Below are 26616 nucleotides of genomic sequence, written 5' to 3' on the forward strand. Positions count from 1 at the left end.
GATCTATCCAGTAGCAGAATGGCTTACCTAGTGGAACGAGCATCTGTTCCCCAAAGTTCTTAGCAAAGGTGTTGCTGATCATGTCTGGGACAGTGCATCTGGATTTCCTAGTACTTGGCAGGAGGTAAAGTAGACAGGCTCCGAGATCTCTTCTTACTCCGCAATCCTGTGATATCAAGTAATTCACAGTGCTGGGGGCGCTTGGATTGTTCTGTATTTCAATCAAGTTTTATCAAAAGGAAAATAGAAAAAGTAGTGGGAAGAACTGCTCTTATTATTGTAACATATAAACTGCTTGATCTTTATTTGTCCTCATCTTTCTCAGTTGCTTATAAATTTTAAATAGGAATATTGAGTGAGGATCGGAGACAGGACGCCTTCATCACATTTGGATTTGAGATGTGCATCTGACAGCAGGGTGTATTTACGGTCAGTATTTTAATAGGCCCTTAGATGTCAAACTTAGTTTAGAGGTGCTTCTTTTTATCACCTGGCAAGTGGTATTGTAATAATATAAATATAGTGTGTCAAGACCATTCTTGATGTCAGTGGACTCCATACTTAAATAGCAAATTCTGTCAGTAAAAAAAATTCTATACACTACTAATGTATTTATAAATCATATGCGTGTACTTTTGTTGTAATTATAAAGCCTTCACAAAAAGACATTAAAATAGGATAATATGAAAAAAAAATTCTAATATTTTCTTTCCACATACCAGTAGATGATCTTGCATTAGCACCTGAAACATACATACCTCACTTTGGAAACCATTGCTCTTTAGCATAGAACTTGGGATCTTGGTTTCCTTTTTGTTTTTAAGCTGAAGAGTTTCTAGCAACTTACAGGTGCATAGATCTATGTAAATTAATAAAAGGATATGAAATGTAAGAAGGGTCCATGCTGTGTATAAAATGTTTTGCAAAGCATGTGAAGAATGTAAGATGCATGCCCTTGAAAAGTAGACTGGTGAGGGGCGGGTGGCAACTTTTTTTGAGTATTTAGCACACGTGGTTTTGAACATGATGCTGGGACCTAAGAGAAGTCAGGACTGAAGAGAGATTTGCATTAATATGCATAGGGTGATCTTTGAAACCTAGAAACAGATGATATCTGTAAGGCAGTTTATAGTCAAAAGAACAAGCAGCTGAGTATAAAACTTTGGAAAGCCCTCACTTTTAGAGGATGGGTAGAGAAGGAGCTAGGAACCGTAACTGAAAGAGCAGTCGAAGGGGTAGGAGGGTTACCAGGATATACAGGCCCGCAGAAGCGAAGAGTGAGCAAAAAAAAAGCTGGGTAGTCAGGGCTGTGAACTACCATTCATTCAGTGAGTGCCGCTTTGTGCCAGCCTGGATTAAACACACTCTTAACAGCAGGGTTCATCCTCCAGATGTTCCCCTGAGGTCAAGGGAGTGTGGTTTCAGGAAACTAGAAGGGATGGAAGCTGAGTGGCAAGGAAGGAGCAGGTGTAGACCACTGACTGGAAAAGCAAGGCAGTGTCACATGGCAGACATCTATCCATGCCACCAAGGCCTTTTCCCAAGCGACCTAAAGCACTGATGGCCGGAGAAACCTATTTGTAGTTGACAGGAAGAAGTGCTGACAGTTTAAAAGGAACTGTGAGGGCATTCATTTTTTAGGCCTAATTTATAATTTTAGGCTTAATTTATAATTAAAATGTTGACATAAAATATTTAGAAATGACTAAACAGGCCATATTTAAATATAGCCTCTGAACCCATGCTCTTGGATGTTTCCAACCTCAGGGATGTATAAAATGTACCAGCCTTCACTGGTAGCATGAAAATAGAGCATACCTCGAGTTACTCATTCGCTGTTGGTTGAACGAGGAGATACGAACCTTGTGATATCCTCTCTGGCCACAGTTTAACCCCTGAGATCCATTTTACTATGTTAAATTGACAAATGTAACAGTGGCTATTTCCTTGAAAAAATTCCTACAAGTGGAATTTCTGAGTTAAAAATACACACACTGGCTGTCATTGGTTACAAGGCTGTGTGTCCAGAACGTTTGCCTGGGGAAGTGGTGGAGGAGCCATTTGGAAGCTCTTGGTAGCGCTGTGAGGAGTTTTTAAAAGTACATTGAAGTGCTTTTGTTCAGGTGTAAAGCCCTTTGAGGGGTGGGTGGTGTGCAGTGTGCTAGTGTGTGGTTTACAGCCGTGAAAAGCTGGATGTTAACTCATGACTGTTTTACACATCAACGTTTGTAGACTGTGAATTAGGATGGATTCAAGACTGTCCCTCACAAGAATACCACTTAGTTGCGTTTCAGCATGCTCTCTCTCCAGAGGGAAAGAAAGAACCCGATTAAAGCCACCAAGTCAGGAATCATATGTATGGCCCTAGATATGCCTGTCTGTATGTCATGCAAATGTCAAATGGCCTGTGTCTTGTAGCAGGAAGAAAATATTTTCGAGTCAGTGATGTAGAGGAAATAGCATAGGCTTCTTTCTCAGCCTATAGGTAAACCTGGGTTCAAATCCATCACTGCCATTTAGAATCTAAGTGACTTTGAATAGTAAACTCAAGTCATATCCCTGAATCTCACAGTCCTCCTCTCTAAAATGAGGATAACCACCTGCTTTATTGGGTAATGAGCATTGAGCTCTGTTCCTGTACTTTGTAGAAATTAAAACACAAAAATGTGTTTCTTGTTAGCTGTCCACAAGGTAGCACTCCCTGGAAGAGGCACTTGTGCAAATGCATTGCTGGACCGGGACATCCAGTCTGTATACATGTGAGTGTTCCAAATATTTGAAGATTGTGATATTTTGAAGGAATATCAGTGGGAAATACCTTAGCTCTTAAATGCTTTGGAACTTTTCTTCAAAGTTATCTTGTTTTTTATTAGTCTTGTTGAGGGTCATTTTTAGTTCTTCATGATAAACAATTCAACCAATACGTACAGATATAAAATAAGTAAAATCCCTTATTTTTTCATTTATACCTTGCAAGTGGTTTTCCTTTTGTTTTGGTTTTGTTGACTGGTGGGTTGATTAGTTTGTGTTTTGATATTTCAAATTCAAAATGCCACTATTTTTTAATGATCGTTTGCATTGTCTACAGCTAGAAAGTTCTATGCCCAGTGGTCAACCTATTGACAAAGACTGCTCCTGAACTAAACTGGGTCACTGTGATTTAAAACACCTTGCAAGCTCTAACTACAAAGCTCACCAACTCTATATAAAACCAGATTTTAATTGGCTTGTGTTAGGCTCTAATAAGAAAGCCTGCCACTTTAACAAAATGCCACAGACTGCTGGTATATGCAAAAGCTCCCAGTGTGAGGGAGGCCTGCAGCTTGATGTCACGGCTCAACTTTCAATGCCATTTCCATAAAGAGTGTCAACATGACCATAGAAAGTGAAGTTTACTAGTATTTTTTGGTTTGGTTCTTGAAAGTCTAACTACAAGCCTAAGAGAATAAATCTACTTGTTGTGGGCTGTTGTGACTACCATCAGATTCCCGGGAAAAGACAGATTAGAAGGAAAAATGCATTTCGAAGAAAATACTTTTAATGCATCAAGACAATGAAGTGACCTTTAAGTCCAAACATAGAGGTTTGGCTCTCTCATATTCTAAGCTGGTTCTTTATTAAAATAATTATAATAAAATAAGGAAAAAGTCCAGTGTCAAACATTTCCACTTAAAGGGTTGAAACTAGTTGGTGCCCAATTAACCTGTGTCCAGAGCTGATTTTTAGCCATACCAACCTGTATGGCCCTGCCAGTTACCATATTAAAATACTTCTGTCTAGTTAGGAATAACCACTGGCCTGACTACCCCAAGTGATGCCTACTGCTTCAGCCATCCTGTCCCTCAGCCCCCCACCAGCCTCCTCATGATGCAGCAGTTAGAGGGGTGACACCTGGCACAGAAGGGGCTTGTTGGGCCACATACCAGCACTGGTCCAGGATCTGGTCTGATTAGCCCATGCCCTGCTAGTTGTTAAATACCATATTTTGAATGTTCATCCCTGTCTTTTTCAAGGATGGCTGAATGGCACAGCAGTGGATAATCCAAAAACCTACATTTGGCAAATTTTTTCTTAGTACTGAGTATAGGAATGTGATGTATGATTAAAATGGTCAAATGCCAAACTGCTGGGAACACCAAACCTCAGGCAGAACATCACATGGTTGCTTAGCTCTCTGAACTCTTCTGTACTGTTGTACCTTCTCTTTTTTTCATATACACAATTTTTTTTTCCACTGCAGCCTGAGAGGACATTGCCCGTTTTGTTTTGTCCTTTTATCATTAGATCTTGACGTGGGTACCTTAAGTCATGTAGTGTCAGTGTCAACAGAATACTGCCAATGACAAGATCGCTGTCAAACCTGATCTCCCCAAGCTACTGTTTTAACACTGAGATCCATTTACTTTTCTTTTAGGGAAAGGTAAAATGTAATTCTGCCCTGTGGTTTACTGCTCCTACCAGACCTTTTGTTAGTCTCCCAAAGATGTAGCTATCTGTTCTTTTAAAGTCTGGGGGGCAGTGATTGTTTCTTGTCATTTGGAATGAAGCAGTGTGGTGTGAGAATTTGGAACATGGGCTCTGAACTCGCCTGTGTTTGAGTTTCAACCCTGCCCCTTACCTATGTGACCTTAGGCAAGTCATTCAACGTAGCCATAAAATAAGGATGATAAAAAGTTAATTACCTCTTAAATGTGATAAAAGTATTATTAAGTGCTTGGAGCAGAGTATTCAATAAATGTAAGCCAAACACAATAAGCAACCTAATTATCTGACCCCATATAAGCTGTTTGAATGTTTGGTGTCTGAATTGTTGGAGAGTGCCAGGGAACGTTGGGAAAGTCACTTGATCCTTCTGAGTTTTAGTAAAATGAACGTAATACCTACGTCCCAATGTTGTTTTGAGGCTTAAATGAGATCATGTGAAATAACCTATAGGACAGTTTACTCAACAAATAATTACTGAGTGCCTTTATGGGGTACAGCAATGAAGCAGATACACAGTTTTGGTATTCATGGAGTTTACACGGAGCAGGACTAAATAAATACTGATTTTCAATCAGAGAAGGCAAAGAAATGCCACATATATATATATACATACAAGTTATAAAATCGCATATGGTTCTCTTTCCTGAAGAGAGCAGGTTTTATCCTCTACAAAATTACTGAAGCTTTCTAGTCACTAGCTGCTGCAAACATTATGTCACTAGTACCAAAACAAGGGGCAGGAGTTGGTGACTGAGGGATTTATAGATGCCTGAGCATGAATTTAAGCTGCCTTTCTGGAGCATGGACCTGAGTTGTGCCAGAATTGATCAGGTCTGCAAGTGGTTACCCATTCTCCTGTGGGAACAAATGTGAAATGAAATCTGGACTGGATCACTACCTATAGTGATCTGGAGCCCTGGGGGGTAAACCAGGGCTCCAGGGCATAGGTGGTATTTTGTAATCTCTCTTAGTTGAAGGTCATGCCTGGAAAAGGGGTGTGGGAAGTGAACAGATGGTTTTATACATAGTGTCAAATAGGAGACTTTGTTGTTCTGGACCCTGGTTTATAGTCTCAAATCTTTCAAGGTTCTGAAGGGGCCCCTGGGAAGCCGATGTCAAAACAGGATTGGAATTTTTAACAGATTAGGGGGAGAGCCTGTGAAGGATAAAAGGGGGAGAGCGGGAATAGCCTATAAAAGCCTCTGGACCATGGTGCAGTTCTCAAACCTGTGAAGGGAGAAAGGCGAGAAGAAGGGAAGAATGGGGTAGCAAAACCCTCAGATTGCAGTGCAGTTCTGAGCAAGCTTCTGCCAGACCCATGGGGTGCCCTCAGAAGCTGCCCAGGAGAGAAACCCCGTGTGGGGCAGGGATGGGCCAGCGCTCTCCCCTCGCTCAACTGTCAGTGGCCGGGGGCAGCCTGGGGAGGGGGTGGAGAGCATAGCCTAGCATGAAGACAGTAGTAGGTCCAAACAGGCAACCACAGGGGCTATCAGTCAACTAGACTTCCCACAGCTGGTTGGTTGTCTTGAAGGAGATTTTAGCAGTACACTTTCAGGGGTGCTGCAGACCCTAAACTGCATACCTTTTTTGGGGAACTGTGGCATATGAAGATAGGCCCTTAAGAATCCTAGGTGAAAGGACCCATATCTAGATCACTGTTAAGTTTTGATCATCTATGTATCAGGCACTGGGGCTGCAACCCGGAGCATGATAGAAGGGTCCCTGCCTTCAGGCAGCTTGTAGTCTGCTGGGCAGACAGGTAGCCCGGTGCCATGAGAGTATCACAGGTGTATGTTCCTCCACATAGGGTGGTCATCAGGTCCCTCTCTGGAGGCCAGGTAACCTGGGCTTTGCAGGCTGAGGAAATAGCAAGTACAGAGGGCCGGAGGCAGGAAAGAACTTAGCCTATTCTAAGAATGGGAAGAGGGCTTATATACGCTGGAGAGAAGCAAACACTCCAGGGATAGAGTGGCATGGGCTGAGGTTTAGAGGTGAGCAGGAGACAAGGCTTTGGTGGCTGTGGTGAGGCTTTGGGGCTTTATTTTAAATGCAATGGGAAGAACTGAAGATGTTCAGAGCAGGAGAGTGACATGCTGTGACTTACATCTTGTCAAGAGCATTCTTCCTGCCATGTGGACAGTCACTTGGAAGGCGATGAGTGTGGTAGTGGAGACAGATTAGGAGAGTATAACTAACTCAAGCAAAAGACGTTGGAGACTTGGACCTGAGTGGGGGCAATAGAGAAGTGGGCTGATGTAGAACGTATTTTAGAGGTAGAACCACCTGGGCCTACTGATGGCTTCTCTGTGGACGAAAGAAAAGGGGGAATCAAAGACGACTCAGATTCCTGGCTTAATCAGCTGAGTGGAGGGTGATGCCATATACTGAGATGGTGGAGAATCTGAGAGAAGGAACAGATTTGGGAGGAGTTTGCCAAGAAAATTAGTAACTCACCTTTGGACATGTTTGGGATGTGTGTTAGCCAAGCGGTAATGTCCAGTACATTGTACTTGAAGCAAGTATGTCTCGGTGGACATATGCTCGGTGGACATATTCTGGGGGCTGCAGGTATAAATTCCAGAACTGTCAACCTGTGGAAGGTATTGAAAGCTGTAGGACTGGGTGAAATCACTTAGAAAAGAGAAGAGGTAGTAGGCCCAAGCCCTGAGGAACCCAACATCCAGAAGTTAGGTAGAGGGCGGCTAGGAGGCAGGAAAGGAGAGAAGAACCGGCATTGGGGATGGGGTCAAGCAGCACAGAGAGGGGGTTCCTTCAGGGAGGGAACACTTGCTGTCCAGTGCCGCAGAGACCAGGGCCAGCGAGACGGAACGAGAAACGTCCTGGCAACACCAGGGCACACTGGTGATCTTAACACGATCATCTTCAAGTGTGTCGTGAGGACAGAAGGCAGATTAATGGGAGATGAGAAAGTAGAAACAGCCTGTTTAGACCTCCCGATTCAAGAGTTTTGTTGTGACAGGGGACAGAGAGGAGGAGGACGTGGGGTCTGGGGAGTCTTAAATTCTCATTTAGGTAGAAGTTGTGAAAAGAACATTGCAACTCATACTCTTCACTCCACTTCGCTGGGATTAGATTCTCAAACAAAAAGAGAACGCAAGCCGCCCCCAGCTACTACTGGGTGGGCAGTGCCCGGGTCAGCAGGGCTGCCGCTGCTCAGGACCGTCAGGGTGGCCGGGCCCTGAGGGACTGGGAGGCAGGTCCCCGTCAGCAGGAAACCAGTGTCCAAGAGCCCTTGGACGTTGGGTCTGAGTGGTGTCCTTGAGGCGTCTGACCAGCTGTGAGGTGGTGAATCCGAGGCTCCTCTAAGAATGCTGACTGGTAAGTAAGGCTGCCTCCGAGGACTCGAATAAAGGCACTGTAACAGGAGGGGCAAGAGGCCTTCTCCCACCTCAGCAAATGCGAGCAGCAGCTACAGGCAGGACAAAGGTCAGCACTGGGGACTTACGAACGTTAAGACTGACACTGGACAAGTAATGAGGTCTGGCTCTGAGATCCAGCTGCACCGTGACCCGCCATCGAGGGCTTCCTGGCCGTGGGGCAGAAAGCACCACCACGTGTCAGCAACACGGTCGGTCACGAGCCCAAGCCATCTCTTGTCAATTCCTTTGTAAGGGTTTCCGAAACTCCTGATTACCTTTGGCAGGCGGATGACCTAGGGAACAACTGTCATGGCAGGGGCCACAACTCACCCTGTGAAGGTCAGGGAAGATGTGCTTGTCAGAGTTGCAGTAACTTCACCAAGACTTGAGCTGGAATTCGCGAAGGTGGGAAAGCCACTCAGGTGAAACTATAGCCCTTGGCTATTCGTTCATCAGAGAACGTGTGACAGTGAGCGATTGAAGAATCCCTTAATTTGCATGGAAAAAAAAGGAAAATCTGATTTCAAGTTAGGAGGTTGTGAGTATTAAGCAAAGGGAACTTGAGATGTTAACGCCTGGAAGAAATCAGTATTTCCCAGATACCCCTGAAACAGAGGGCTCAGACTGGAATATGGAAGCCCTGAAATAAGGGGTGGCAGAGGGGCAGTAAATGTCCAAAAATGACAAAAGTACACAGAAAGCCGGAACCCTGCATGAAGAAGTGTGATGGAGAGTATCTGGGTGGAGGTGAAGGGAGAGAGTATCAGAAGTGATCTCACCATGGGGGCTCCGTAAAACTTAGGGACCGCAGGCCATTACCAGCGTCTGTAGGCCATGGCTTCCGCATCCCGAATCCAAAGAGGGGCAAGATGTGGTAAAAAATAAGAATGTATTTCAGCTCTTTGAACCCTTACTAGAATGTTCACTCTGCCAAAAGAGTGCATTTGTTAGATTTTTGACATGTCGGTTTCGTCTTTGAGAAGATGAAGGAAAGGTGAGGGTCAAGCATCTAGATATACTTCTCACCAAGAAGGAAAAATGCCTCATTGCCAAGATCACAGCGATGCGTAGAAAGGTATTGAGACCAAAGTGGAAAAGTGTGAAAACTCAAACAAAAAAGAGCACAAGCTGTGCCCAGCTTCTAGCCAGGGAGGGCCTGGATAAGCAGAGATATCGCTCCGAGACAGGGCAGAGTCCAGCTCTGCGGTCTAGAAGGCTCGCCTTTCATGAGGTGTAGATTACAGAGTTTAGAAAACTATAGGTAGGATTTCATGGCCAGAAACGAAAAAGGGACTATGGTGCAAAAGAGATGGAGTCCTAAAGAAGGCCCTTCTGTCACACGAGCACATGATTGACCTGAGGAGGAGGTGGCTCAGGTGCCTCGCAGACCCTGAGCGTGATGGAGCTCTCTAGTGGACGGTGGGAACCGGCAGGAAGGCCTAAGCCAGTGAGGCTGAGGCTTTCCAACCAGGGCTAGTCAATACTTAGAAATTGTGTGCAAAGGTTAAGGGAGGAGGAGAGTGAGAAGAAATAGCAGAACCCTGTGTTGGGGAGGGATAGGTAAAGACAGACCCCAGAAATGATGGGCACCACCCAGAAAACATGGCTTGGTCAGTGTGTTTCTCTGGTCCAGAATCAGGCTTTTTTCCTGTTGGGTCTACGGGTCAAGGGGCAGACCTGAACTCTAAGCCAGCCCTGGTCGGTCAGGCTCACACCTGACACTGAAAAGCTCTACTTTGAATACCCTAAACTGTGCTCAATATGTGTAGTTCATGTGTGTTACGAGGCCACGTGCCGCTGTCTAAGTCTGTGAGATGGCAACATCAGAATTGCTTGGCCCTTGTGTTACCAATGCAGATTCCTGGTCGCCCTTACCTTCCTTCTCTCCCCAACCAATTCAGAACACCTAAGCGTGGAGGGAGCTCCAGGAATCTGCATTTCAAACATGGTCCTCAGAAGGTTCTATCCAGAGAGAATTTCAGAACCACTGGGCTGAGTCAAGCCTGCCAGCACCTCGTTGCCCAGGGCCCTCATGAGTGTGTGGGCTTACAGCCTGAAAGTGCCTTTTTATCTGCCAAAGCATGGCTGCAACCTAACTTATGGGCCCTCTAGATTACCTATAGAATAAGGCCTTTAAAAAAAAAAGTTATACTTTCTAATGGTTAGATTTGCAGTGATTCTTGCAATCCTGCACATTAGAAAAATACAGATACCCAGGCCACACCTCAGACCAGTTAAGTCAGAATATCTGGAGTGGGGCCCCAGGCATGGTATTTTTGTGTTTTGTGGGATTTTTCTCGTTTTTTTTTTTTTTGTTTTAAGCTTTCTAAGCAGTTCTGATGTGCAGCCAGGGTGGAGAACCACTGCTGCTTAAATGTTAGAAAAATGTAACACTTTTTTAAAGGCTCTATTCTAACATGATACCTGTTTCTTTTCAAATCAACAGATAACTCCTCTCCATTTCTTCTCCATCAAAAATAGTGCTCTCAGAATTAGAAAGGATGAAACAAACATGGTTAAAAGAGAACAACACTCCATATAAGTGGCTGTACAAAATATATTGGTCTCTAGGTCCTAAAAACTTGCTTTCAGGGCACTGAAAAGATTTGCAGATATAACTGAGTAGCCGTAAGCTCTCACCGCTCGTGAGAAATGAGTGACCCAAAGACAGGACCCAAGAACACAGCAACCCGGTTGTCCGAAAGGTGACTCATGGACGATACAAACCAATGAGTTTCAATCTGTCTTCCTTGAAAAAAATGTAGAATGCTTAATTAAAAAGACAATTTATGAAACTTTATTAAAAAAGGAATCAGTAAGGAAGGGTAGACCATTCCTATTGGGGTAAATTAGGGGGGCGTGCTGGTGATGGAGGTTATCCCTACATCTGACAAGATTACTCAGAATATCCTCACTCTATGGTGGTGGAATGAAGACTGAGTTATTATGCAGTTTGTGTGAATTTACAGCTGCTTGAACAACCATATCCCAAGGGGTCTTCTTTCTACTTCTAAGATTCTTTGAAAGCTATAGTTGTTAAATTCTTTATTATGGAAATGAATTTTTACGTAAAGAATATTGTCCAAAGTGATGTTATCCTCTAACCCTGGAGTACTGTATGTATACGCATATACACATATATACACACACATATCTGGGGGGGCTTAGCCCAACGCAGATTCTTCCACATTGCTCCTTTCCAAAACCTCTCCCTTTCCCTGTAACACTGTAAAATAATATATAACAGACTTGGCTTTGGCTCCTTGGTCTCTTAGTCCAGCCTCAGCTGTTGTTTTTCATCTTTAACTTTGGTGACTCACTGGTGCTCAGTTCTTATCCAGATATTGTGGAGAACCATTTTAGCACAGCCGAGCTGATTTCTGTTCCCCTATAGGTGTCCAGGGCCCAGCCTGCTGTCATGCGTGTGCGTCCACATTCTCTGTCTCTGCGCAGGCTCACCAGCTCGTAATTGAGCAGACAGGCTCTAATAGCATTCTGCAGATGTAGCCGAGGACTATATTTTGGATACGCTCGCTCTCCCAAACAATCTCCTGTGAAAAACCCCGTTTTTATCCCTACTTAGTAGACTAATTTCCCAATCACATGAATTTGCTGGAATAGTTTTGGAGAAAACTAGATTTATTGAAGAGCTGCTGGGTCCTTCAAAAATGTCTTTACCCCAGATGTAGACAAAGTTAAAAATACTCTGAATATAAATCATCAGAGTAAGAAGGTAAAACTGTGTCAAGAAGGTGCATTTGTTAGACTATTGGTTCAGCTGCCTCTAACAGAGACCTACAGTATCAGTGGCTTAAACAATATCGAGGTTTATTGCTCTCTTACTAATAGGCTGAAGGTTGGCCATCTAGGACTTACACAGTGGCTCCATGATGTCAGAGACCGAAGCTCCCCTTGTCTTACTGCTTCATCATTCCTAGGGGATGGCCCTCATCGGCATGGTCGAGATGTCCACATCCTCGGCCCAGGCAGGAGAGAGGGGCAGAGCATGCTGCCTCCCCAGAAGATGCTCCCAGCACTTAACCAACCACAGGAAAAGCTGGGAAATGTTGTCTTTATTTTGGGCAACCAGTAAAAGCAGATTCTCTTAAGAGGGAGGAAGGGAACAGACTTTGGGGAACAACAAGTAGTCTCTCCAGCATATTCCTGGAAAATAGAACATTTCAGAGGGGGAGTGGGCGGGCCAGGGAGGGAGGAATCATTACCTCATCCGAAGAACGACATCTGGCTTAAAAAGTGTCTAAGTCACCATCAAAAAGGCTGTGCTCCCCCTGGTTTTCCTTTAGAGGGGGAACACTCCCTGTCGCAGGAGCTCTTCCTCCTGGGACTCTGGGCCCAGTGTGTGAAGTGGCCGTGCAGTTACTGACCCGCCCCCAATCAGAGCCGGCCCACAGCACCCTTAGGATACGTGAGGACGGCAAACAAGATTCTGGGCTGGGAGAATGGTCAGGAACTGGAAGGAGGAGATTCTTCCAGCAGCAAAGCTAATTAAAAGGAAAAGCCTGTTTTCCAAGGGCGCCTCTTCAATATGCGAGCATCCTGCCTTCTCACCATTACCTGCCTCACTTGTCACCAAAATGCAATCCATTCCTGGTCGCTTCCACCTTTAGACTTTGCACATCCTTTCCTCAGTGCTCCTTCCTTTATTCCTCCAGCTGCTTAAACCATTTTCTCAAGCCTTTGAACAACACACATACACTCTCCTTCCCCCACATTCTTTTTTAAACAAAGAGAATTCTGCTTTCTGTTACAAAAAAAGAAAAAAAAAAAAACCCAAAGCCGGAGACAATTCTGTCCTTTCGGTCCACATGGTGAATCTTTCTACCTGCATGGAACTTAGCTTGAGTGGCAGGTCTACGCCAAGAAGCAGCACCCTGTCGCTGTCACGACGGGCAGAGCAGAGTTTTTCCCCTTAATAATGCTATTTCTAACTGAATGCCCATTGCAGTTTTGATACCAGCAGCGTGTGTTACTAGACAACAGTTCCTAGTTCTTTCCAGGCCGTTAGCATGGCCGTGAGCAGGCGGGTTCCACCCACACCAGAACAGCCCTGGTGTGAAGTGAAGTGCTGTATGGTTTACAGAGCGTTTCACATGCATGGTCTCGTTTCAGCCTCACGCTCACCCTGGCAGTAAATAAATAGCAATAACATCACCCCCATTTTGGTGATGAAAAAAACCGAGGCTGGGAGCAGTTAAGTGACTGCGAATGAACTAAAACTGGGTCCAGTCTGTCTGTGTTGCTAATGTAAGATGTTGCAGAACTGTCTGTGGTTAAAAGAGAAGGAATATTTATTTTTAACAGTGTTCTTTTCTTCTTGCCACAGTTCAAGATTGTCCTAAAATTTGATTTGATAGAAGTATTTTCCCTAGTCCTCTAAGTCAGTCTTTGAAATGCTTTTCTGCCTCTGGGTCTTGTTTTGCTTTGAGGCGTGGATGGCAAACACGGATCTCTCTTATATAATCTCTAGGTCTTACATTTTAGTTCTCTACCTGAACATTTGTAATGCTACTTTGATTCTACCACAGTAAAGGAAAGCAATCTCTCATTTCTGCCGTTGAAACTTAGATATCTAAGATTAAAGGAACTATATGTAAGTATTGCTTATCCAGAAGCCTTCTGAATATTTCCTTGCTAATGGAAATGCTGAATGTTTTTAAGCAACATTATCTCTTACAAAACAATTTGAAAAGGAAAAAAAAAAATCACACAAGGATAACAGACTGTTTTTTATAAGAAGAAGCTAGTTTTCACAAAAAGTATTGTTATCAGTTTATAAGGCTGCTAGAGAATGGATTTTGTATTGAAAATAGCTAAGAGCATAGTCATTGTTTTAAAGATGCTTTAGGATGGGGATAAATGTTCAGTATTTTTTTTAACATGTACTGGCATGTATCTGGATGAGGTTTTTTAAAGAAAAATCACAAGTTTTATAAAATCTAAGAAACTTTAAAACTGTGTCTTTTATAATGTAAAATTAATGCAGTTGAAATTCAGTGGTTGACTCATAGCTCCCACATTCATCTTCAGTTCTCTTTAGCTCATATGGTTTTCTTTAAAAATTAGTGATATCAGCTAAATGGGACTCTTTCCCACTCCTACCCACAGAGAAAAGTGCTTTTGTGAACATGTCAGCTCTTTTCCATCATTACATGCCATCGTGGAGTGCAACAGAAGCAAGCTGGCTGTTCGTACTCATCACCAATATTAGTACAAGTTCAGGAGCAAAATCCAAATAAGATAACCTTAAAATTTCCATTTGTTTATTTTATGCACATAAGCCACATTTTTGGTACCAAGGAATTTTATATCTACACTGGATCTTTCGAGTCTTCCAATCTAGCCTCTTTATTTTGGATCTGGGGAAACTAAGGCACAGAGAGGCTCAGCAACTTGCCCAAAGTCACACAGCTCACAGCTGAGCCTAGAACCCAGGTCTGTGTGACTGCAAAGCCTTTGCTCCTGCTACAATGCTTCACAGAGAGGAGATTATTTACCCCATCATTTGGCTCGTGCCCTGCAGCACCCTCCGCTGGTGCCATGCTAATTAGGAGGCAGTTTCACGAATGTTCTGTAAAATGTTAAGATGTGAAGCCAGCTACCACATCTCTCCAGAAATCTTCTCAACTCTGCTTCTAGCAATCAATTTAGGTTTCTCCAGACTAAGCAGTTCTGTCACACCTTCCTGTGATTTGCTTTCTAGTTACCATCTTCTGGACATATTCCTTTGACACATTCCAGTTTTATTAAGATGGGACCCACCCAAAACGGGACTCCTCCAACTTGTTCCTCATCCTTATGTTTCCAGTGTCCATGAGTCCCACTGCCGTCCTTTGTGTGTCCCAGCCCTAAAAACGCAGTCGCTTTGCCTCTCCTTCTCTCCCAACCCCCAGCATCCACGCAATTTCTCCCACAGCTTACTCTCTTCTTACTTCTACTACTCATATTTTTCCTTGACTGTGGAAATAGTCCCTTAACTGCTTTTCTTGCCTCAAGTCTCTCCAGAAATGCTTTCTTAAACTTCAGTTGCTATGCAAGGTCTAATTGCTGTTGGTTTGTCTCCCCCAGGACCAAGAAGCCCCCAGTTCTGGATTCTGGTTCTGCTGTGCGTCTGCCAGCTCTTTGGCTTTAGGTACATGACTTATATCTTCGGCCTCCGTTTCTCCACTTATAAAATGAAGATGTTGAACAAGACAGTCTCTAAAGAGATGCCTCCATTTCTAATCTTCTATGTGTCTCCCCACTCCAATCTGCTGAACAGACTGCTTCCAAAGAAATCTTCCTAAAATACTGATCTTTTTTTTTTTTTTTCTGCAAAATCCTTCAGTTGCCCCCTCCTTTCACATAAATCCCAATCTCCTTAGCCTGGCACTGAGGAAACACTGCAGATTGGTATCCAGCTCTCCTCCCTTAGCGCTCCGTGCTCTTCACGAGCCCACACTCAAGCTAAACTCAGCTACTCCCTTTTCATCGTACTTGTGCCAAGCTCCCACCTCTTTGCTCCTGCAGCACCAAATGCTTTCTTTCTACCTGGCGCTGTGGGTGGGACATGTGCCATGTCTTTGTAAGCGCCTCGCAAATGGGTCACCCCTTCCTCATCCTCGTCTCCCACACAACACTCGTGCTTAGGAGGCACTCAATAAGTAGTTGTTGACCAAATTTGTTCAGCCCAGAATTGCACTAACATTTTTTGGCCGTCACATCGTATTCTTGATATTCAGAAGCTTCACCTGTTAGAGTTTAATCTTCATCCCTTGTTCTTGTCTGTACAGATCTTTCTGATTCTTGGTTCTCTTATCTAGTTTAGTGGCGTCCCATTGTATTACCCACAGGTGTGATGGGTATGCTGACTGTTTCACTGCAGTTGTTGATACAAATGTTGAACAGGAGAAAGACCAGTAGCTTGCCAGCTTGGCATCTCACTCTAGCTTGACAGTGGCATTTAAAAAAATAAAATAAAATAATTATTTTCCTTACTTTTGGGCTGCATTTGGTCTTAGTTGTGGCACACGGGATCTTTGTTGCGGCATGCGGGATCTTTCGTTACAGCGTGAGGTCTCTTCGTTGTGGCGCTCGGGCTCCTCTCTAGTTGTGGCGTGCGGGTTTTCCCTCTCTAGTTGTGATGCGCAGGCTCCAGGGAGCGTGGGTTCAGTAGTTGTGGCGTGTGGGCTTAGTTGCTCCGTGGCATGTGGGACCTTAGTTCCCTGACCAGGGATCAAACCCACATCCGCTGCATTGGAAGGCGGATTCTTTACCATTGGACCACCAAGGAAGTCCCTTGACAGTGACATCTTATCTTGCAGTCTTTGGATATGGTTATTTAAGCACATATGACTATATTTTGTTATAATTCATTGCGTACATAGACATTGAAGTGTAATCTCTGCATTCGTTTGATTCGTTTGATGACAACCATTCAAGTGTAAGGCAGCATACTAGGCTTTGTGTAATATAAAGTGTTGATTAGGATTTGGCCCCTTGTCCCGTTTGAACTTCAGGGAGCAAATAAGACTCATGTACAAGGTAAAGTATGAGGCCCAACACGAGAGGTAGGTCAAAAGGAGTCAGAGGATGGAGAGGTACATTTCTGGTTGAGTGAAGCCTTACAGAGTAGGACTGTCTTAAATGGACATGAGGAGATTAAGGTACAGGCTAAGCTGCTGTAACAAAGAGAGTCCAGAATACAGAGGCTTTACCGCAGTGACAGTTCATTTCTCTCTCAGTGCTTGAGGTGGCAGGTGGTCCAACCGAGTTGCACTGTCCTCAGTATGAGGCTTCCACTAGCGGGTTCAAGGTGACTGCCCCCGTCCTCACCATTCCCAGCCAGAAAGGTGATAGAGACCAAGATGTACCACTCAGTCACTTTGAGGACATAACAGGAAGTTGCTTATATGGCTTCTATTCATATCACACTGGCCTGCACTTAGTCATGTGACCACACCCAGCCTAAAGGAAGTCGAAATGTAGTCCTTCCCTGGTAGCCTCGTGCCCAGCTAAAACTATTACTTTTGAAGGAGAAAATAGATATTGGGAAGACAATTAACAATCAGCTACAGGAGAAAAAGAATTCCATGTGAGAAGAGAAACTGTAAAAGAGGAAGTCAATGGATTAATTCTGTCTCAGCTGCGTGGAACTTATCAGAAGCATAGATTTGAATTTAGAAGAAAAAACTAGAACTCTTAAAGGAGGAATGGGCTGTCTTGAGAGACTTCTCCACCTCTGAAAATGGTCAGAAGAATACAGTCAGAGGGACGATGGGCAAAAGGTCAGCCTTTAAGACTCTAGCTGTGTGATTATAGTGGGATGGAGAGGAAAGGTTCCCATAAACTGTCTGGAAACTACAACACTAGCCCCGATGTGCGAAAATAAGGGTGGGAGCAGTGAGAATGGGTTGGAAGGAACAGATGTAAGAGAGAATAAACAGAGCTTGGCTGAAGGCTGCTGGGGAGGGGAAGGGCAGATCTGGGGAGCACATTAGCTTAGCCACCTTAGGGATTCAGAAAAGTGGGCTCCAGGAAGCCTTTGCCGTGCCAGGCATGGGTGTTGCTGCCTCTTCCCAAGCCCAGGAAATACTGATAGAACCGAGTTCTTCCTGCATAAAACAATGAGCATCACAGTAAGCTCTGCTCCTGAGAAGGCATTTTGTTCACGAACAAGTGTTTTTTTCTCACTCTGTCCTAATTTTCATTTCTGTTTAAATTCAGTAAAAGCATTACCAAATTTTAAAATAATGTACTTAGGGCTTCCCTGGTGGCGCAGTGGTTGAGAGTCCGCCTGCCGATGCAGGGGACGCGGGTTCGTTCCCCGGTCCGGGAAGATCCCACATGCCGCGGAGCGGCTGGGCCCGTTTTGCCGTGACCGCTGAGCCTGCACGTCCGGAGCCTGTGCTCCGCGGCGGGAGAGGCCACAACAGTGAGAGGCCCGCGTACCGCAAAAAAAAAAAAAAAAAAAAAAAAAAAAAATCGTGTGCTTCGTTTTCCCCTGTCTCCCAGTCCCCACCCCACTCAATTCATCAAAGATATCTAATCTGTTTGTTTTGAAAATGCAGCTGTTCTCTGGATTTATATGTGCTCCGATAGGAAATGTTTTGTGTAATAATAAAAGTCATTCTCTTTGGTGGATACCGTTGTTGCTTTGTGTTCTGTCCAAGAACGGTATTTCTTCACATCTGTTAAATACTAGCATTTTCCCCACTAAGCAGATTCCACTGGTGGCCAGTTTGTATTGCAAATCAAGGAATTCGTAACTTGTAACTCCTCCTGGTCATTCAGGGCCATGTCTAAAGGATCAGAGCCACAGATGAACATTCTCAAGCAGCCTCTGCAGATCCCTGATAGAAGAGAGGGAGGCATAAATGGAAAGGCCTCCAGTAAATGTCCCCCCTCCTCTGTGTGTCTAAAGCACTTCTGTTTGGAATGTGGGAGCGTCTATAATGTTGGCAGAATCACAGAAGCTTCCCTGTACTAAGCATTGGCCCCTCATAATGGTCCTATGAGGCAGGTTCCCTCATATCTCCCACTTTATAGAAGCGGAAACTGAGCACAGAGAGGTCAAGTGACTTGTGCAAGGTCACACAGGATTCAAACTTCACTCTGCTGGACTCCAGAGCCCAAGCTCTTAATCACTACATCGAACTCCTTAGGTGGAGTAGGTACTCTGATGCTGCAAAAACTGTGTCTCTCCCTCTTGGGCATTGTGAGCCAGGACAGTGAAGCCACGGGGGAGAATTTACAGGAGGACAGGGCAAGGCCTGAACCTGGGTCCTGAGGGGCAGTGGATGGGACAGAGGAGACCTCAGCTGAGGGATTACCTGAGTCAGGTGGGCAGGCTCATTCCCACGGAAATTGGGTAGCTTGGGGGTGAAGAACACAGCTTCCAGAGGCAGGTTGCCTGAGTTCATCCTAGCTGTGTGACCTTGGCCAAGGTAGTTATCCTCTGTATGCTTCAGTTGCCCCATCTGTAAAGTGAACATAAGAATAGTATCTATCTCATAAGATTGTCCTGAGGATTGAATGAGTGAATATATCTGAGACAGAGGCTGCTAGTTACCCCACAATACCCTTTTTCCTCTTTTTCCATAGTAACGGCTTCCAATGTTTAGCTGGGCGTATAGCCTCCCAGAATAAAAACTGTACTTTCTAGCCTCCCTTGTAGCTGTGCCTGGCCATGTAACTATGGCCGGTGAGATATAAGCAGATGCTACTTGGCTTCTACCTGGAAAGGCCAGCTAGCATGTACTCTTTGCTCCCTTTGTCTTCTTTGTCCCTTCTTCCAGCCTGCTGCCTGGAATGTGGATGTGATATCTGGCATCCTAGCTGCCCTTTGAGACCTGAGGATAAGGGTAACACCGTAAGGATGGTGGAGCTGTGAGCCGGAAGAAGCCTTTGTCCCTGAAGACTTCACGAGCAAATCTACTATAGCAGCCCCTGGCTACCTACTTCTGTGCTTATACACAAGAGAGAGAGAAACGACTATCTTATGTAAGCCTTTGTGATTTGGGGCCTTTATTACATGGTTGAACCTAATCTTGACCTGTACAATGTGAAAGACAAAGTGATGTCTGGCACATAGTAAGCAATTCAATGTGCTGGATAAGTATGATTATTATTTTGTTTTAAATAATGGATGAAGTGAGGCCAAATTATAGCAGGGCTTGGAAAATCAAGGAGAGAAATTTGACCTTAATGTGAAGAGAACTTTATATTTGTTACTTCTAAAAAAATGACTTGAGGAGAATTAAACTAAAATGACCCACAATCCCTAGGACCATCCCATAAAGATAAAAGATAAGACCTATGGAAAGCAGGGGAAAGAATTGTACCAGAACCCTAGGCTAAGCCTGGTTATTAAAACCGCACAAAGTTTAGCTCTGAGTTGCTGGGCTGCTTCAGCTCTGAAAAAAGAGAAGCCTTTGCAGGAAGTCAAGTATAAAGTGATGAAGGGGGAGGACAGTGGAGTGGGAATCATCTGGAAGATGGTTCAAAGGAGCTTACAAGTGCTTGACAAAGAATAGCTATGAGGATAAAGGAAATGCAAATGTCAGAGATGACTAAAGTTGCACATCTGAGCCATTATAGTAGTCAGGTGTCTGCTACTCAAGTGCTGTGTAACAAACGGCCCCATAATCTCAGTGCATTACAACAATAAGCATTTATTTATTGCTTATGGGTGTGCAGATTGGCTGTGATTGATGGCTGGAACCAGATAGGTTCAGCTGAAGCTGCCAGTTGTGTTCAGGTCTATTCCAAGTGTCTCCTCATTCAGGGACCAGAGGCTAGATAGGCAAATTCATCTTGTGGCAGATGGCAGAAGTGCTGGAGACCAAGCCAAGCCATGAAAGCATATTTAGGGACTTCCCTGGTGGTCCAGTGGTTAGGACTTCGCCTTCCAGTGTAGGGAGTGCGGGTTCAATACTTGGTTGGGGAGCTAAGATTCCACATGCCTTGCAGCTAAAAAACCAAAACATTAAACAGAAGCAATATTGTAACAAATTCAATAAAGACATTTAAGAAATGGTCCACGTTAAAAAAAAGAATTCTTCAAAAAAAAAAAAAGAAAGCATATTTAAAGCCCCTGCTCCCATCACCCACGCTAATGTTTCTGTTAGCCCAAGCAAGTCACGTGGCCAAGTCCAACGACAATGGGGCAGGGAAGTAGGCCAGCTGTACCAGGAGGCACCACAAGGTCACGCGATGGGAGGAGGAGAGACTAGAGAATAAGAATCCAACCTGCCACAGCAACTGAAATACAAGTGATACCCCAGACGTCAGGTTTCTTAAAGCAAGGCATACCTGGAACATGAGAGCCATCTGTCTGGTGCAAAGGGTTCTGACACTGCAGTCAGGAGATCTGGGTTCCAGATCTATCTCTGGGGCATACTCAGCCTTTGTCTTGTTGCTATTTTCTGCCATAGATGTTAGCACTAGACCATCCTTTCCCTGCACCTATCATCCTTTTCCCTTCCCCTCACACACCGTGGGTAGGATCCTGGCGTACAGTCGCTCCGGAAATGGCCTTGCAACTGACATTAGTGGATCGGCCATAAAAACAGCTCTCAAAAATTGGCCCTGCCCCTAGATACAAAGACTAGAAAGAAGTATTCCAAGATGGTCCTCCTGGGGGTGGGACTTCAGCTTATTTTAGGTCTTTGTGTACCTTCCAAACTTCCTCCAACGAGCATATAGAAGTTTTATAATATCAAGGAATTTTAAAATGATTTTTTAAAACTCTTGTCATTGGCTCAACTCTATTTCATCCATCCTTTGCCAATAAATATCTAAAGTAAAAGTCTATCGGAAGCGTTAGCACAGTGGACCTGCCAAGCCACGTCTTCCTTGAAGGAACAAACTCCCCGAACAACACAGGGCAGTTACTGTCCTTCTAATACGAATTCATTTCCCAGGAATGGTTTGAGGTTTTGTTTTGTTTGTTTGTTTTGTTTTTTTCCCCCTGAATTTGGTGTTGGGGGGGAGGGGCAGAGGGACTTATAAATTTGAATATAAAAGAGCAAATCAAGTTTTCCGTCTTTTTCTTATTGTTTTGGTTTGGGGCCTATATGGAACCAAGTCAGGCCGGAAATGGGCGCAGGAAATCCACCTGCTTTTGTCCTTTTGTCAGCTTTCCAAATGCTCCTCAGCCCCTCCCACACTCAGATATGAAGCCCCAAAGGGGCATCTGACAGCAGACAAAACCACCAACCTGAAAAGAATACTCTTTGTGCCGGGGCTCTTTTCACCAGTCAAACCCCCCTTCTCTCCAGGCACAGGAAGGCAGATTTTGAATGGAAGGAGCACAGGCTTTTTTTTTTTTTTTAATATTTATTTATTTATTTGGCTGCGCCGGGTCTTAGCTGAGGCATGTGGGCTCTTTTAATTGTGGCATGTGGGCTCTATTTCCCGGACCAGGGATCGAACCCCGGGCTGCCTGCATTAGGAGCATGGAGCCTTAACCACTGGACCACCAGGGAAGTCCCAGGAGCTCGGGCTTTGAGTCAGCTAATCCTGATGGGAGCTCCTAAAAACACCCCTCCCTTGACCTTGCCCCCTCCCCATCACTATCTAGTTTCTCCGATCTAGTCTCTCATGTAAAACTCTCCAGAGCACTACCTCTTCTCCCTAACGTCCCATACGCTTTGCATCCTCACACAGTCTGGCTTCCGTCCTACTCCTCCCTCCATGCTACCCCCTGGATCATCAACAAGCTACTTGTCAAGTCAAAGTTCAGCCCCTTGTTTACTTTGGCCCCTTGCCTATATGTGAAACCTTCAATTATTCATTCTTTAAACTCTTATTCCTTTGGTCTCTATGAAATCACGCTCTCCTGGTTCTTCTGGGCTCTCTCTGAACATTTAAGTTCCTGTTTCTTCCTCTCCCGGCCTTGACTTCTTGTTGTCCTGGGTGTCGCCCTCTGCCCGCCCATATTCTCACACACACCCCTCTCTCAGTGGTCTGATTCATTCTTAGTTTCAACCACGATTCGTAGGTGGATAACTCCAGCCCAGACCTTTCCCCTCTGATTCGTATTTCCTGGAGGTGCTGGTCTTCCCGTGGCGGCTGTCACATGGGCCTGAAACCCACCATGTCCAGAGCTGAATTCATCTCTCATTAGTGCTCTTTGGTTGTAAGCAACAGGGACTGAGGCTGACTAGCCTATGCGTAGAAGAGACTAGTCGGAAGGATTGCAAGGTAGTTCCTAGAGTCAAAGCAATCACTGAACAACCCAGTGTTTGGAGGCGAGAACCAGGTCACTGCATAGATTCAAGTTTCCAGGAGTGAACTTGACACGGCCAGCTTAGGTCATGGCTCTACTTCTTGGGTCTGTTATAGCAATAACATGGGACAAGAGGTGCAACGGGTCCAGACAATAGCCTTCATGCCTCTGCCTCCCAAATCTGTTTTTTCTTCACATTCTCCATTTCAATTGGTAACCCTGACATCCATCCATCTACCACCTAGACTGGGAAGAAGTTTCTCTCTCTCTCCCTCTCATCACAAAGCCAGTCCAATCATTACATTCTGACACTACCTTTATTATTATTATTTTTTAAATTTCCATACAATGCTTACCCAGCACCTGATTTGTGTGGGATGGTGGCTTAGAAGTTGTGGAACCCTGTTATCTTTTTAATTTTTTTAAATACATTTATTTATTTATTTACTTTTGGCTGCGTTGGGTCTTTTTGCTGCACGTGGGCTTTCTTTAGTTGCGGCGAGCGGGGGCTACTCTTCGTTGTGGTGCGCGGGCTTCTCATTGCTGTGACTTCTCTTGTTGCGGAGCACGGGCTCTAGGCACACGGGCTTCAGTAGTTGTGGCGCATGGTCTCAGTAGTTGTGGCTTGTGGGCTCTAGAGCACAGGCTCAGTAGTTGTGGCACATGGGCTCAGTAGTTGTGGCCTTCAGGCTCTAGAGCATAGTCTCAGTAGTTGTGGCGCACGGGCTTAGTTGCTCCACAGCATGTGGGATCTTCCCAGACCAGGGATCGAACCCATGTCCCCTTCATTGGCGGGTGTATTTTTAACCACTGCACCACCAGGGAAGTCCCTGACACTACCTTTTAAAGTAGTTCTCCAAACAGTTGCCTCCTCTCCACCACTTGGACCTCTGACCTCCTTTGGGGTCTTAGTATCTCTTGCCTTGATGACAATTAAGCTTCTTGAAGTCTCTCTCTCTGCTCCCATTCGTGTCCACCTCAAATTTGTCCTCCACATAACAGCCAGAGTGATGTATCTAAAACCCAAAACTGACCATGTTACTCCTCTGTTTGAACTCTTTACCTGGAAGGTAAGGTATAGGATTTTCAGTCCACGTTTCTTGCTATAAAATAAGATTCCGCCAGAGCCTTGCCCTTGCCTACAGCTCCCCGTCCACACTCCCTGCTCTGCAGCCTGTTTTTGTTTATGGAACCCCTTCTGTCCAAGAGACCCCTGCTCTCTCTTACCTCCAACTTGGCTATTATCAACTCTAGAACTCAGTTGAGACCTTCCCTTCCCTAAGTCTTTCCCGACATCTCACGTGAGGCTAAGAATCCCCCCGACCCCCCCAGCGCTCCCTTTATGCCCTGAACACATCACTATCACCACACATAACCAAGCGTTTGATAAATATCTGTTTGCATACCTATCTCTCCTACCACATGTAAATTCTTGAAAAGCAGGGACAGAGCAAGGCAGGTGCTCTATAAATGTTTTTTGAATGGTCCTTGACCTTGTAAATCAGATAAACTCTCTGGGTTTCAGCTTCCTCATCGCAGAAAAAGGATGACTCTACCCTGTGTTGTGGAATTAAATGAGACGATACAAATGAAATGCCTTACCCAGTACCTGGCACATAGTAAGTACTGAACTGACAGTCACTTCCCTCACCACCATTCCAACTTCTGCAACACATTTTTTTTTTTTTTTTTTTTGGCTGTGCCATGCAGCATGCAGGATCTTAGTTCCCCAACCAGGGATCGAACCCGTGCCCCCTGAAGTGGAAGCACGGGGCCCTAACCATTGGACCACCAGGGAATTCCCCACAATTTTAATTAAGTGGGAAAAGATTTCTCAGTATCCTTTATTTAGCTGTATGTCTCCCCTACTGGAGCGCAAGCTCTGTGAGAAAATGGGGCCAGGTCTGTATTATTCATTGCTCCATCTTTTGCATATGGCAGGTGCTCAATAAATATTTTTAGGATAAATGAATAACTGCTGTATGCACTTATTTGATTTTTCATTTTCACCTTCAATGAGCTTAATGTTCTTGTTTCCTTTTTCACATCGTATAAATCATCGACTTCTATTTATTCAGTGTGCACTGTTTTCCTACTGCAAACCAGCCAACGCCTGAGGAAGAATGGAGGCTGGGCTCCTGGACAAGCCAGGCTGCCGGGCAGTCGGCGAGGTTGCCGGCCACTCTCTCCCCTGGAGAGGATGATGCCCGCAGAGGCACTGGGGGAGGCACTCATCCCACTTTCACCTGCTGGCCCCTACGGAGCACACAGCTCTCTCACTTACACTCACAGGCTCCTTTCATTCCCATAATAGTCCTAGGAGGGAGAAATTGTTTTACTGTGTCAGGCAGGGGCCCAGAAGGGGACAGATCAGCTCACCCAAGCTGGGGAACTGAGGAATGTTTAATAAAGGGATTTTATAAAAGTTTGAGCAGGGTTTAAGGAACCCTGCAAGGAATAGTGTAGTCCCTGGGGCTGGTGACAGCTGGAGTCCTTATCCCTCCTGAAGGGATGAGAGGAGCCGCCAGCGGCAGCCACCCAGGAGGGAGGGAGCTGGAAGAACAAACTCCCTGGTCTCACTCTTCTCCTGCCAGGGCTCGCTCCCCAGTGGCCAAACGCAACCGCAACCACGTGGTCCAGAGGGGTGGGCCTTCAGGCCATGAGCAGGGTGAGAAAAGTCAAGAATGACTCTGGAAGAGCAAACAGGGCAAGGCCTGACGGTTCGACAGTACCAGGAGGGGGAACCCAGGCAGTCCAGCTTTTAGCTACTGGAGTTTTCCATGAGGAACCAAGAGACGGTCATGTCTGCATGGGATGAATGGGTACCGCCCAGATCGGGAAGGAAGACAGCCCCCTCTTTATAAACGCATACACACCCCCATGCTGCTCTGTGAACTGACAGGAAACCACCTGCTGACTTAACTCCAGCAGTGTGGAAATGTTGCAGTGAATTTCCCCCAGCACAAGGCCCCAGCAGCAGTTAAGACCCTAGACTTGGGAATCAGACTGGCCAGGACGTGAATCTCAACTCTCTCACCAGCTATGTGAATCTGGGCCTCATCCGTAAAATGGAAACTGTCATACCAGCGGGGGTGTTAGGGTTACAGGCAGTGTGCGATTTGCCTTGCATTCATTAAACATTAGCTAAAAACACTATCTTGGTAACAGCTATGGCTTTGCACTATGATAGTTTTTTGACCTAATTCCTTACTCCTTCCAACTTTCAGAATCCTTTAAGAATGGATATTTCTGTAACTGAGAAGAAGGATAATGGTACCACATAGAGATTTATAGTTTTAAACTCCTTTCCCTTAGATTATCAAATGGGATTGTTACAAAAACCCAGTGAGAAAGGCTACAGAAATATTACTCTGCCTCTTTTAAAGATGGAGAAGCTGACAGCCAAAGAGTCTCAGTGGCTCGTTCAAGGTCACCGAGGCAATAAACGTGATGACATCCCACTGAAAAGGCAACGCCCACTCTGTGGTCTCCTAAAGGCGGATGGAAGCTGCAGCTCAGAGGGGGCACCTTGTGTGTGCGCATCACTCTGCAGCCGTCTTTTGGCTGCATCACTTAACAATGTGCATCTCCCCAAATTATAATTTTGTCCTTCGTTTGCAACAGAGAATATCAGAGCCCCTTCCTCCCGGTAAGCCTGCGAGCAGGGGAGTGGTGAGTGCCCACGGTCAGGTTGGCGGCACCCCACTCACTGCTGTTTAGGCTTCCTCAGTACAGACCACTCCTCCGGCCTCTGCTGGCAGGGAGCAGTGCGTTCACTCCCTCAGCTTCACTAGTGCTTTCTCTGTGGCCAGGGAAGAAAGCAGAGCTTGCCCCCAGGCTTCACTTACTGGAGGTGCACACTTTACAAAGAGAAGCCCATCTCTGAAAGCACAGCATGCGTTAGCATCCTCTCTTTCGGAGAGAGCTATTTTTGTCTTTCGTCTTCAGAGACTGTTCCAAAGTAGGGGATGCAAGAATCAGGAGGAGAACCAAAAAAACCCAAGGTCTCCAGCTCAGAAGAGA

At 45.1% G+C, this 26616-nt stretch overlaps 1 protein-coding gene across 2 annotated transcripts in view; it reads left to right on the forward strand.

The window, feature by feature from the left end:
• Positions 1–26616, forward strand: part of ZNF706 (zinc finger protein 706) — a 49967-nt gene that overhangs the window by 17646 nt on the left and 5705 nt on the right. The window contains exons 5-6 of one of the 2 annotated variants that reach the window (XR_013824445.1): positions 19160–19364; positions 24119–24212. The gene's annotated coding sequence lies outside the window, so the exon portion shown is untranslated. Of the gene's footprint in view, positions 1–325; positions 588–19159; positions 19365–24118; positions 24213–26616 lie in introns of those variants that run through there. The other variant, XR_013824446.1, reaches the window with a different exon arrangement.

The sequence above is a fragment of the Stenella coeruleoalba genome, assembly GCF_951394435.1.
Source record: "Stenella coeruleoalba genome assembly, chromosome: 17".
NCBI lineage: Eukaryota > Metazoa > Chordata > Mammalia > Artiodactyla > Delphinidae > Stenella > Stenella coeruleoalba.